The 12,737-nt window shown below is 34.8% G+C and overlaps 2 protein-coding genes across 2 annotated transcripts in view; one reads left to right on the forward strand and one right to left on the reverse strand.

Moving 5' to 3' along the window:
- The window catches only part of LOC306851007 (claudin-19-like), a 564,676-nt gene that overhangs the window by 42,297 nt on the left and 509,642 nt on the right, over nucleotides 1-12,737 (reverse strand). The window lies entirely within an intron of this gene.
- Nucleotides 1-12,737, forward strand: part of LOC306851005 (fibroblast growth factor 12-like) — a gene marked incomplete at its 5' end in the record, with an annotated part of 44,661 nt that overhangs the window by 2,477 nt on the left and 29,447 nt on the right. The gene's annotated exons all lie outside the window — the stretch shown is intronic.

Below are 12,737 nucleotides of genomic sequence, written 5' to 3' on the forward strand. Positions count from 1 at the left end.
TGGACAAAAGGCTCTTTATATAGAAAAAGGTTCTTTAGATTATTAAAAATGTTCACAAGACATCTAATGGCTCTTTTTAAGAACTGTTCAAGGTTTTTCGAGGAACCAAAAATTGTTCTTCCAAGTATCTGAATACCTTGTGAGGCCACTATCTATAACACAAACATACATCCTTAGCAGTGCATTGAGAAGGAAGGTTCGATGGTGATTGTATATGTTGAACCGATAGTTAATCGGGTGATACTTGCAATTAATTTTGACTTGTTCTGTCAGAAGGCGAGACAACAGAGCAAAACACTGGAGGAGTGAATCAATGTCAATATATTCTTTTTGAATTGTTCTTTACTGTGCCTTGGCTGCATTTAAGGTCAGCAGTTAAGAATGTTATATTTAGGTAGTCTGAGACTTAGACTTGATAAAGTCTGGTCCACATCGCAGTTTATTCCAGCCAAAAACGCCCACTTAAACAAGACGAGTTCCCAGAACCAGCATCACCACATGAAATCTGTTGTTTGATGCACTTAGCAGTAAGTAAACTATATATCTGCTATCTCAGACAAACTTTAAATGTTAGTCAGATTGACAGAAGTGGTGCTTCTTGATCAAAGTAAGCTCAGAAGTGGGTCAGACTTTATTTATAGTCAAAAATCGTGGCTAAGCAAGACAATATTGATCTAAACCGAGGGTTTAGATGTGTGTGTGTACAGGATAACTGCTGCTGCTGTGCCAGTGATGGCTGTTCATTCTAGAACAGGTGAATGCTGGGAAATGGCGGGTCACCTGAGAGCACTTTGTTTAGCATCTGTCAGGGATTTTAAAGGTGCAGCGTGTAATATATACACTAGCATTCAATACTACAGTTTGATCAAAAATACACACTAAAAAAGCAGTAATATTGTGAAATAGTATTACAATTTAAAATAAGTTTTCTATTTTTCTATAATGTAATTTTAAAATGTATTGAAACAGAAAACTGTTTTTTTTATGTAATTTTGTAATGCCAGTGAATTTTAAGCATCTTTACTCCAGTCTTCAGTGTCACATGATCATCAGAAATCATTCTAATATACTGCTCAACAAATACATAGTATTATTATTAAAACAGTTCTGCAGCTTCATATTTTTACATTTTATTTTTCAGGATTCACAGATGAATAGAAAGTTCAAAAGAACAGGATTTATATGAAATGGAAATCTTTTCTAACATTATACATGTCTTTACTGTCACTTTTGATCAGTTTAATGCATCCTTGATGGATAAAAGTATTAATTTCTGTTAAAAAAGTACTGTTTTGAATGGTAGTGTGTATAAGAGATGGCTCATTTTAGACCGTGTTGGTGTTGTACAGTACTGTATTTTGTTATGGTGTGTTTGCATGAGTCTATCAGCAGGTGGCGGTTTACAGTGAGAGAGAGAGAAAATCTGAATCAGAATGATTTGCTGCTGCAGGTGCATCAGAGACACATACAATAAAAACATTATAGTGTTAAAATGAAACCTGTATCAAGAGCATGTCAAAATGATTTCTAGATGGACGTGAAGAGAGAATCTATCTGTGTCATTAGTATGAACTGTCTTTTGTTGACTTCTGCCATCTATCTATCTATATGTCTGTCTATCAGTTCTAATACACACAGAAAATGGAGTGATTCTCTGAATCTTTCTTCACATTCATATCATTGTGTTCTTTGTTTTTCTTTGTGTTGTTACTGAAATTATTGATTTGTGTGTGTTGTGGCCTCCTGGAAGCGTGTTTGATTTAGGCTTGTCCACATGACCAGTGTCACCTTTGACCTGTTCCTCTCTCTCTCACACACACACACACACACACTCACACTCACACACACACACACACACACACACACAATATACGAATAGGTGTTGTGAAAAGCTTCAAATACCAGCTCACTGTGTCACAGGGTTCACGAACACAGTGACATTTCTCATCAATAACACTTAAACAACACAGGCTTTACACAATTCAACATCAACACATATATAATACTTGTAAAACATGATTCTGCTCGCACAAACTCACACAAAAGGGAAGTTTTATTTGTCACACTGTATGTGTGGTGTGTATGCACGTATTGTACTGCATTGTCCAGGAGTTTAGTGAATCTTTTAGTTGACAGTGAATTGATTTGATTCATGATTCATTGCTTTTCAAATTGCTATATGCTTTTTAATGACTTTTTTTATTTAGGCAATAAAAAGAAGAATGGCAAACCACTTTAGGTTGTTTATTGCACCAAAAGTGACCGGAAAGGAATATCGTTGATTACATTTCTTGAACATACAGGCCATTTGGAATCAGTGTTGTAATTAACTAAATCTAAAATTATAATTATTAAAAATAATTTTCAATTGAAATAAAATAAAATTTAGGGATATTAGTTAAAAAAGTAACAGAAAATTAGAAATATTGCCTTGGCAACTAACTGAAATTAAAGTTAAAATGAAATTAAAGTTGAAGTACTAAAATTACTAAAATGGAATTAAAATTATTACTGCTGGTTATACTCTGTATAATTGTGTATGTGACGAATAAAAAATCTTGAATCTTAAAAATTAAATATTTGTATATATACTTATATAAGTATATTTATATACTTGTATAAGAATATAAGCTATATAGAAATATTAAAAATTGAATAAAAACATCAAAAGCAAAATTATTAAAACTTAAACTACATTTAAAGAAAAACCTTAAATATAAAAATAAAATATTTAAAAATATTAATAAATATGTAAAACACAAATAACTCTAAAACAACACTGCTTGGAATATAGTACAACACAAAAATAAACAATATACATGAGACTTTTTCAAATGCGTATTCCAGTACAAATGACTCATTATTTTATAATCAGTAACTTATTACAAAATAACATTAGCATTGCAAGGTCACTTTTTATCAGTAGCGTTATCAGCAGTTGCCTTGTGCTCAAATTACTCATTTAATTGTCAACTCACAGATTAATTTGTGCTCATAAATAAGTATTCATTGCATGTTGCATATCACATATGCAAGTAATATTCCTGGGAAGATACGTTTAATTGCAGTAATCGGATCAGTTTATGGGTTCAGTTTGCTGTCAGGTTACCCGCCGCCAGAATCTGCAGCGTAAACTGTGTCAAGTTGCTTCGTCTGATCTGCTGACGTTCAAACAGCCCGGCGTGTCATTTAAACTCTTCAACACATGTGAAATCATGCTTGTGTGTGAGAAAACCTCACATCTCTTCCTTCTTAAACTTGAGTTTTTATTTAACCGCGACTAATGATGCACAGAAAAACATTTTATTGGTTACTCTGTTGCAAGTAGTTCTGCTCATGTTGGAATATCATTGGTCAAAAATCAAAAAATATGTTCTGATTGGCTGCGATTGAGTTACTATGTGCAGCGTTTTCACTCTCAATGAGGGCAGTAAAACTAGTTAGTTGGTTAGGACACAGTGTTGCTATAAACCTGTCCTGCAGTGTTGTGTTACAGCCTTGCGTCCCAGAATGATCCTGCTTGAGACAGAGACCAAGGAGTGTAATATTTCTGAAGAAAGCTGCTCGATAGCATGGCACCATGAAGGTCTCGTGCTTCTGAGGGCCGTTGAGATGAATGGGAATGGATAGAGAAAAAAAAAGAACTAAAGGAGAACTAATAAATTTAAGATGCATTCAGATTTTTGTCTTCAGAATTTATTTGTTGATTCGATGCAAAATGCCTCAATCAGCCAATAAATTAAGGCAATATTGCATTGCAGCATGAATAATTTATGGGGTTACTGTTATAGGATTATTGTTTGGCTGTTTGCTGACTGTTGTTGCTGTTTTGTCATTATTTTCAAGTATTTGTTGTGTTGTGATGAGCTCTTGTTCTTGAGGTTTGTCTGTCAAGTGTTGAGGTCTATATGCAACCTAGATATCTTAGTTTTGTAAAGTGAATGCACCTTCAGAAACACAATGTAGCATATGTCCTATAAAACTACACTGTGAAAAAGTACTTTTTCTGTTTACTGGAGTACTGTTTGCAAGAAAATGCTATTTAATTTTTTTAACTTTAATATTTATTTTAATGTCACTTGCAATTTCTGAGTTTTTTTTAGTGTACAGTACATATGACTACAAAACTCAATAATTTGTCTTAAGGAATCTGTGTACTGGAAAAACAATGGGTGTAGATTTCTTTTTTACTTTGTACTTGTGACATTTACTAGCATTTTCTGAGAGGAAATTATTTCAAAGTAAATCTTACTGTAAAAACAATTTTCACTCAGAAATTGCTAGTAAATTTCACAAATACTTACGGCAAATTACACATTGAATTAAGCGTACAAAGACTGAAATAGTATTTTCTTGTGCAAATTTTTTTTACAGTGTGTGCAGTATGCAACGATAAATATTTTACACAGAACTTTGTCGAGTTTGATTCATTATCATCACATTTATAATCCAATTTTGTGTAGAAATGCCTGAACTTTCTAAGTGAATCTTACAAAACATTAAATGTCACATTTTTAGAAAAAAATAATTTGCATAAAAAAATTCTTACTTTAGGATAATTTTATTTTAGGCTTTTTAAAGTTTATTTTCAAACAGTAACACAAAATAATAATACATTTAGTCTTTATTAACCCTATAAACTGCATCATATTTGATACACAATATTAAGGCCTCTAAATGAGGATCTAAAGTTTGCTGTTAAACCTGCCACACACAATCTACTACGTCTTTTGTCGTCTATTTGATCATCGTTTTAGAAAAAGGTCTTTAATTATAACTGTACAAACGTCCACCTTCAGCTGGTGCTTCTTTACTTTAAATCTTTACTAAAGGAACATAAGAATAGCTTTGATATTGTTAGTCATTTTTTTAAGATAAATGCTTACTGAAGCAACCTAGGTCAAAAATAATGATTACAGTGTATTTGTGACTCAAAAGGTTCCATAAACTGGAACATATGTAGTTTTTTCTTCAGTGCAAGTACTATTGTAGAACCCCCTGCTGGTCAACAACAGCACAAACAGTTTGGTTTTGCACACAGACACAATTACAAGCTCTGTTCCATGACGACACACATTCTCCCGCAAACACACACGTTTACAGCTGCGTTTAACCCTGGCCTTCTTGTGCAGTCGAGCTCTCTGTCCGTGTGTGTGTGTGTGTGTTCTAAAGAATCCTCCTGCACTGCACTTTGAGTCTGTAAACGGCATTATAAATAGCTCTCACTCTCAGTAACACCAACTTACGCTCTCAGAATAGACGCCTGCGACGCACAGATCCCGTTTCTCACACCGGTGTTTCTTACAGACTTTCATAATTACTTTTGATCGATCGTGGTTCGAGATAAGTGTCCTTGTGTGTTCAAGGTAGCTACAGACACCATTATAGAGACACCGAAGATGCACGACATTTATAAAAGATCAGCTTGTCATAATAAAAACACACAGGACTGATGATGCATGCAAACTCTGCACAGAGACATTGGCTGTGTTCACAATAACATACAAGCATACTACTCTTACTATTTATACAGTATGCATACTGTTCACAAAATTCACTGAAAATGTCTAGTACACAAGCAGAGTGCACTATATCCATCGTGCAATCCGCTCGGTTTGACTTTTCACTTCCAGTGTGATGCATGCAAGGGAATAAACAGGACGAGATATTAACATCTCCTCCTTAATAACTCATTCTTTGATTCTCTAACCTTTAATCACATTTTCCCTCACATAAAATGTGAAACAAAAGATATATTATTTTACTTTGTAGTATTCATTTTATACACCAGCATCATATTTGTGCTGCATTTAATTTATACTGACTTTAATGAATTAACACATTTTAAAAATAATACCCTAAAATAAAATGGTCCTAAAGTAGGCGGCATTTTTATTATGAAATGCAATATTATTTTTGAGCTACATTTAATTTATGCTGATTATCATCAAGAGAAATTGTATTACAATGTTGTTACTGTTTTAAAATTTTACAAATCAATCTTAAAATCTTAACAATAAAAAAGGACCTCAAGTTGGCTGCATTTTTATTATGCAAATAATAATTTTCTTACAGTTAGACATTGACAATGTTTTTTAAGATTTACCCAGAAAGTTCAGACATTTCTAATCAAAATTTCAATTTTAATCTATAATCAAATTTTACCTCACATTTCTCACATGAAACGATAAGCAAATAATGATGTTATTTTCCTTGCAAAGTATTTATTATAAACCATTGTCATGCATTTAAGTTTAGCTGATTTTAATAAAGACACACAGTATTAATAATGAATTGTAAATAATAAATGAAAAGTGCATTTTATTATGCAAAATACTTTTTCATAAAATATTAATGTTTTGTAAAAACAAATATCAAACAAATTATTGTACATTTACAAAAAAAAAAAATTTTTTTCTTCACAATTTCACTTTTAATTCAATGTGTTGCTTGGCATGTCTTTGTAATTATTTCTGATATTTTCAACAGCTATTCCCTAAGATTGTTTCTACACCATTTTGTCAATAATAAGCAGTATATAGTATTTACTTCAAGCAAGTAAGAGCATTGAGTATTAAGCACTCTGAACCACACACACACACGTCTCTATTACAGACAGACACACCCCTCCTACACACACACACACACACACATTTGCACAGGCAAATATCAGGGGTGTACAGAGAGTCACTCACTCGATGACACTGTTTTACATACAGAGAGAGACACAGACAGACGGAGTGAATTCGAGACACATTTTGATAGATCAGACACACATTTACAGGTTTGGCAGTTTTAAACACACCGTTCTCACACACATACACACACTGAGACGTGTGTGAGAGGCCATGACACGTTACTGTAGTCTGTTCCGCCGGCTGCTGTCTCGCGGCAGTAAAGGAGAGGATGAGGATGAAGAGGAAGGCCCGGTGAAGACCGTCAGCACTGAACCCGGTCAGTCTCTCTGAAGTCATTAGAGCTGCATTAGTGTCAGGCCGACTGACGCTAATGACTTTGTCCTTTTCTGATGCTGTTTACAATGATTTCAGTGCATGTTCTTCTAAAGAAGTTTGTCTTTTATTATCTTTCATCAGACTTTCTCTGCCTGTGAAGTGATTTTATTTTCTGCTGATGTAATTATCGCTGTGTGGGTGTAGAGGAATAATATTAATCAATAATATCATAGCCTTATGATCACAGTCTAATCGAATCCTGCTGGATAATGTAATGTTCCACCCACATCACTTCCTGTTTAATATTCTGCTTCTCTCAGAAATTTGGAACTTTTTTTCGGTCTGACATTTAAAAAAAAAAATAATTTAATACTTTTATTCATGAAGGACACATTATACTGATCAAAAGTGACAGGAAAGACATTTATAATGTTACAGAATATTTCTATTTCAAATAAATGCTGCTCTTTTGAACTTTCTATTCATCTGTGAATCCTGGCAAATAAAACGTATCTGTTTCCATAAAAATATCGGGCAGCACAAGGGTTTCAACATTGATAATAATCAGAAATGTTTCTTGAGTAAATCAGTATATTAGAATGATTTCTGAAGATCATGTGACACTGAAGACTGCAGTAATGATGATGAAAATGCAGCTTTGATCACTGGAATAAATTATATTTTAATATATACTCACATAGAAAAGTTATTTTAAAGTGTAATAATATTTTTAAAAAATTACTGTATTTTTAGTCACATAAATGCAGCCTTGGTGAGCAAAAGAGACTTTATCAACCCCAAACTTGAGTGGCATTAAGGGTGTTTAATGTGTTGTGGAATGTGAGTGCTGTTTCACGTTGTTGTTAAATGTTGATGAACTAATTGGTGAAGCGTCTGGTGAAAGAGTCATTCAATCTGAAGTTTGTTTGCTGCAGAGCTGCTGGTCAATGAGTTCTTTGGTGTTTAATTAAAGTTACTGTAAGCCATGTTACAGTAATTAATATCACGGCACACCGTCACATTCTGCAAGTGATTGTGGTGTTTGAGATGTCTGAGCTGATGCTGTGAAGTTCTATCTATCTATCGTTCTGTCTATCGTTCTGTCTATCTGTCTGTCTGTCTGTCTATCTATCGTTCTGTCTATCTATCTATCTATCGTTCTGTCTATCGTTCTGTCTATCGTTCTGTCTATCTATCTATCTATCTATCTTTCCATCTATCATTCCATCTGTCTGCCTATCTATCTATCTATCTATCTATCTATCTATCTATCTATCTATCTATCTATCTATCTATCTATCTATCTATCTATCTATCTGTCTGTCTGTCTGTCTGTCTGTCTGTCTGTCTGTCTGTCTGTCTGTCTGTCTGTCTGTCTGTCTGTCTGTCTGTCTGTCTGTCTGTCTGTCTGTCTGTCTGTCTGTCTGTCTGTCTGTCTGTCTGTCTGTCGTTCCGTCTGTCTATCTATCTTTCCATCTATCATTCCATCGTTCTGACTATCTATCTGTCTGTCTATCTATCGTTCCGTCTGTCTGTCTGTCTGTCTGTCTGTCTATCGTTCCGTCTATCGTTCCGTCTGTCTGTCTGTCTGTCTGTCTATCTATCGTTCCGTCTATCGTTCCGTCTGTCTGTCTGTCTGTCTGTCTATCTATTGTTCCGTCTATCGTTCCGTCTGTCTGTCTGTCTGTCTGTCTGTCTGTCTGTCTGTCTGTCTGTCTGTCTATCTATTGTTCCGTCTATCGTTCCGTCTGTCTGTCTGTCTATCGTTCCGTCTATCGTTCCGTCTGTCTGTCTGTCTGTCTATCTATCGTTCCGTCTGTCTGTCTGTCTATCTATCGTTCCGTCTGTCTGTCTGTCTGTCTGTCTATCTATCGTTCCGTCTGTCTGTCTGTCTGTCTGTCTATCTATTGTTCCGTCTGTCTGTCTGTCTGTCTGTCTGTCTGTCTGTCTATCTATCTATCTGTCTGTCTGTCTGTCTATCGTTCTATATATTGCTGCATCTATCTATCATTGTTATATATTTTTTGCATGAAAGCTTCTGCTAAAGGCAAAGCAAGTTTAGTTTCAGGGTTGCTGAGAGTTCAGTTTTACACTCACTCTTGTTCTAAATTAACAAGTTCCCAGAGAGCACTGGGGTCACTGACTGTGCCTGGAATTAGAGCGGTTCACGTCACATTAGACAAAAGGCTCTGTGAAGTGCCAAATCAGTACATCATTACTGTCATTTTTAGCAGTGATGGCATTATATTTGTGTGGATGCCTGTGTTATTATTTGTCTGACTGGGTGCCGGACTGAACATTTCGTTCTGTTAGTTCGTGTGCGTCTCAGATCCAGTGCGGTAAACATGAGCACAACAGACCGAAATAATGATGGCGATGGCGATGATGATGAAGAGGGGATTGAGTGTGTTTGTGTGGATTAGCATGAGTGTGTGTGTTGCTCTCTCTGCAGATGGCAGCAGTAAAAGCTCAACACTGTATAAAAATACTCTAATAAATATATAAATTCCACTCTCCAGTTTCTCACACTATTCTTTATCGCTTTCTGTTGATCCTCCTCACTCTTTCTGTCCGTGCTTCAGTTCTTAGAGTATGAACTTGCACAGGTCTGAAATTAATCTTACAAAACTAGTCAAGAACGTCACATTTCACCACAAAATCTACAGAATTGAAAATCATGTTTTTGCACAAAGACATTAAAGCTTACCTTCAGGCCATTTAAAGGACTAGTTTACCTTAAAATAAGAATGTGGTGAAAATGTTCTCACCCTCAGGCCATACAAGATGTAGATGAATTTGCTTCTTCACCAGATTTGGAGAAATGTGTCTCTGCATCAGTGTCTCAGCAATGGATGCTCTGCAGTGAATGGGTGCCGTCAGAATGAGAGTCCAAACAGCTGATAAAAACATCACAATAATTCACACCACTCCAGTCCATCAGTTAACATCTGGAGAAGACACAAGCTGAAACAAATCCAGCATTAAGACGCTCCAAACTGTTGCTTCTGGTTAAATATGAGTCTCTATCCTTAATAACGCTTCCTCCAGTGAAAAAGTTGTCTGGTGTGAATCAGGAGAGAAATCTGCTCAGATCAAGCACCGTTTACAAGCCAATACGGTCCAAAACAGCTCTAAACAGATATGTGGCTGGATTTTGATGTGAGAGACAACAGGAGATGGACTTTTTCACCGGAGGAAGTGTTATTATGGATTATGGTGTTCTAGCCAGAAGCAACGGTTTGAAGTTAAAAACATCTTGATGAATTTGTTTCTTTCATCTTCTCCAGATGTTAACTGATGGACTGGAGTGGTGTTATTGTGATGTTTTTATCAGCTGTTTGGACTCTCATTCTGACGGCACCCATTCACTGCAGAGCATCCATTGCTGAGACACTGATGCAGAGACACATTTCTACAAACCTGATGAAGAAACAAACTCATCTACATCTTGGATGTCCTGAGAGTGAGGACATTTTCATCAACATTTTACTGTAAGAAAATAAACCTTAAACATGAAAAAAAAAATCTTAAAGGTCCTAAAATTGGCTGCATGTTTGTGTGTTGAAATATGACATTGATATGTCATATTAGTTTTATAGCCCTGAAGGAAACCGAACTCTTCCATGTTGATGCGTTGCTCTGTAATTTGATATTGTAGTGAAACAGAGTACACTTATCTGTCATCTTATCACTCAGCGGGTTTTTATTTTGTGTGTGATTATCTGTGTGTCCAGGTGTTTTCTCATTTCAGCCCAGACACAAATATTTCATCGCCTTGTAAATGAAACTGAGAGAGAAAATGCGTTATATAAGACTTTTTACATTGCACGCTTTGTATGCACCTGTAGACATGATACAGAAATGGTTTGTGCTGTATTCAGAAAAATGAAACCAAAAATTTAAGATGGGGAGGGGGGGGGGGGGGGGGGGGGGGGTCAGTAAATAAATAAGCATGAATCTCTTAAACCTAAAAATCTTAAATGAAAATCTGAATTTTTAATTATTTCCCTCACATTTCTCACTTGAAAATTATATTATTTTACTTGCAAAGTATTTATACACCATTGCCATATTTGTACTACATTTTATGCTGATTTGAATAAAAACTACTTTTTAAAGTTTTATTTTACAGCAAGAAAATACACCTTAAACATGAAATAAATAAATTAAATCTAATGCTCCTAAAATAGGATTAAATGTAAAAAACCTTATATGCAAATTTAAATGGAAAGTGCAATTTCATACATTTATGGTTTCAAAAATGTGAAAGAAACAGTAATTATACATATTTAAATATAAATCTGTTAAACATAAAACTAAATTAAAACATGATGCATCTTAAAATCTAAATGTTTGCATTTCAGTTTTTATTCACATTTTCCCTCACGTCTCACATGAAATGTAAAACAAATGATATTAATTTATGCTGATTTTAATAGATTATTCAAGTTTTATTGTACAGTAAGAAAATAAGCCTTAAACGTGACACAATTGAGGCTAAAATAGGCTTAAATGTAAAATATACACTTTATCTGACACATTTGGCTAGATGTACTGTAGCAGCAGTGTTTAGTTTTTTTTATCCATGAAACATATCTGGTGTATTCTGATGAAATCAGGGAATAGCGGTGGATCCACAGGAGAGCCGGTGTGCTGCGTCACAGGCTGGTGGGCGCGAGGGGTTTCTGCTGGGTTCTGCTGCCCCCACGTGTCTCAAAGCATCCTCACCTCTGCAGACATCAGCCCAAACACCTAACACAGCATTATAAAGACGCCAAAACCACAGATGGGCATCCACTTTGGATTAGAATGTAGAAACTGTCAGTCAGTGAAAGACTGTGTGTGGGTTTCTTCAGTTAGCCTACACCTTGAATCCAGTGATGTCTGACAAATATAGTCTTAAATTTACAGTTGCATGCTTTCTATGATCCGAAAGAGTGCTACAACTCCATTTAACCATTCAAAGCATAAAATATTAAATAATAGTCAGAAAAAAGTATTATTGTTTAAATGGAATAGTTTATTGAACCTTTAGACAAAATCAAAAAAAAATGCATGTTTGTATCATATTTGCTATGTTATGCTTTTATGGCTCATATAGTAGCTCAATTTTATTCAGAGACTCGAGCTGAGCAAAAATATGCATTTTGGTGCAGATGCTGATATTTATATGATGAAATTCTGATGCTTGTGATGTAAATCACTGATATCTTTATAACAGAGCAGATACTCTCATAAAATTCTATAAATATCAGTCATCACTCTATATACCCAATATTATATCTTAGTAAGATGATATTTAAATCTAGTTTGAGGATCAAAACACACATAATGTTCTAATTTATCTAGATGTTTGAAACCAGCATGCAAATCACTGCAAGAGAAAGCAAGCATTTGGATAACTGGACTTTTGATTCAACACCTTGTAGATAAAGCCTGTGACAACTAGCCCCGGTCTCCTAGTATGGGCACTTGCTTTATTATGTGTGACCCTGGAGCACAAAACCAGTCTTAAGTCGCAACAGCTAAAAATACATTGTCAAAATTATCCATTTTTCTTTTATGCCAAAAATCATTAGGATATTAAGTAAAGATCATGTTCCATGAAGATATTTTGTACATTTCTTACTGTAAATATCAAAACTTCATTTTTGATTAGTAATATGCATTGCTAAGAGCTTCATTTGAACAACTTTAAAGGTGATTTTCTCAATATTTAGATTTTTTGCACCAGATTTTCAAATAGTTGTATCTCAGCCAAATATTGTCCTATCATAACAACAT

Source organism: Barbus barbus, assembly GCF_936440315.1.
Source record: "Barbus barbus genome assembly, chromosome: 31".
NCBI classification, from domain to species: Eukaryota; Metazoa; Chordata; class Actinopteri; order Cypriniformes; family Cyprinidae; genus Barbus; species Barbus barbus.